Consider the following 2,129-nt stretch of genomic DNA (forward strand, 5'->3'; position numbering starts at 1 on the left):
TTTACATTACATTTATCAATAAAAGTGAATGAATCCGGAAAAAAATCCGGACTTTTATCAACGAAATCCGGGCAACCGGACCAGACCGGACTGAAAGTTTTTCATTTCAATCTTCTTGAATTGTGATAATGTTAACACAGCTTTGCAATGTTACTTACCTACATTAAATTCATAACTAGAAATGCTCAATATAAACGAGTTGCTACTGTTCTTATATTAGTCATTTTTTAACACATCCAAAATTTCTATGACATTTGCTATTTCGATTGAATTTTTAATTCTGTGAAATTTGTTTCTCATTTTTGAAAATTGTAGTCCTAATAAAAAAGTTTCGGGAAAATCGTAAACTTTATGTCGACTTCTCAATTTATTTATCCAAATAAATTTTCGTTCCCAAGAAAGGTCATTCAAAAGGTTTTGACGACGTCGTTTGAACCAGAACTGAGCCGAGTCCAATCGGATGGCAGCACCCCAAAAAAGAACCATTGGCTGCTCGAGTTATCGTTTTTCATCGAGCGAAATGGATTTCACCCATCCGAAAGGGGACACTTTTCTCTCACATATAAATAGACATAAAAATAACAAGCCCCCGATGGGTGATGGGTGGCGTCTGCTTTAACAACCCAATCATCCCCCCTTTCTTGTTCCAGCTTTTTTCCAGAAAGCTTTCGTTCGTTCGGAATATGAATTTATTATTAACCATCCGTCTGGAAGAATGCACTCCAAACTCACGGCTGGTCGAACTCGAAGCGCTTTTGAAGCAAGCGAACGAAGAACGCAAACAACCATCACCATCATCAGACCGATATGGTTCGTCGTTTGGTCTTTGAGGCTTGGAAATTGGACGAAGCTTCCCACCCGAGAGAGAAAAGACTTCAGCAGAACTTCAAATGCCATACAGTGTGTTTGCACATTGTTAGAAGCCGCAAGGCTTAGAATGAGTTGTCCCGACTAACGGGAAGATCTAATCGCATAAGTGACTGCCATTTTGAATTTGAAAAATGGAGGATCCCGGTCAGAAGCTCAAGATTTGTTACACGCTCCTGCTCGGGTTTTCCCGAGCAATCGCTCTCTTTGGGAACAAAGCTGACCAACAATCTGGGAAAATTGTAGCATAAGATTTGCATGCCCCTTTCGAACCAACCAATCGGAGGAGAACTCCATCAAGTTCAACCGAGCGTGCGTTACATTTGTGGGGAACAATGTGTGACAGGGAAATAATAAAACGTATTTGCCCCAAAGACGAGAGCAAACATACGGCTGAACTCGCTTATCAAGGAACTCGTTTGAAGCAAAATATGGCAATATACTGTATTCATGTGAACTGGAATTTTCCCAGTGAAATGTAAACTTATGATTTCTGGGTAACCAGTTGAGTTCATTCTAACAAGCATCTGTTCGTGTTCTATCCAATCTTGAGGGATAATCTTCCATTGTTTATATGTTTTTAAGGATAATGTCATTTTATGCAGTGGAAAACAGAAATTTAATTTGTTCTGTATACCGAAGATTAAGTTCATTCTCAAACATAAATTCGTGGAATAATTTGGAACAAAATGGGAAGTTTATAATTTATTAACAAGTTCATGAAATTCTAGCTCAACTCTGTTTGCGAAGCACATTCATTTATAAAAAAAATTTAAATCATATTGGGAAGAAAGACATCATGAACTTCAAGTCTCCCTGTCTTCAATTAAATAGTACTTTTTTGCATGGAAACAACCGTGGCAATGTGCTACAATATGTTTTTTCATATGCACCATGTCCTAAAAAGACATTAACGTACATAATCAACCCATTTGATCAAGTTCAAAAATATATTTATATTAAAATATGTTAAAATATATAATATTTTTTTCTAATTTTCAATCTGTATCAGAGCCTCTAACTTCCCAAAATTGAGTTTCTTTTATGCATTTTTATTTTTTAAATATTGAAAAAGAATTTCTGTTTTCGATTAAAAATTCCATAGTTTTTTTTAACGTTACCCACAATTTAAAATCATAAATCATTAATAATTGCATAGGTTTTAGCAAAAAATTCCCCTTTTTTTTAATTTATATTTCTGGGAATTATTAAAACAATTAAAACTTTAGCAAAAAAAAACAATCGGGAAAATATTTCGGCTT

The sequence above is a fragment of the Uranotaenia lowii genome, chromosome 3, assembly GCF_029784155.1.
Source record: "Uranotaenia lowii strain MFRU-FL chromosome 3, ASM2978415v1, whole genome shotgun sequence".
Taxonomy (NCBI): Eukaryota; Metazoa; Arthropoda; class Insecta; order Diptera; family Culicidae; genus Uranotaenia; species Uranotaenia lowii.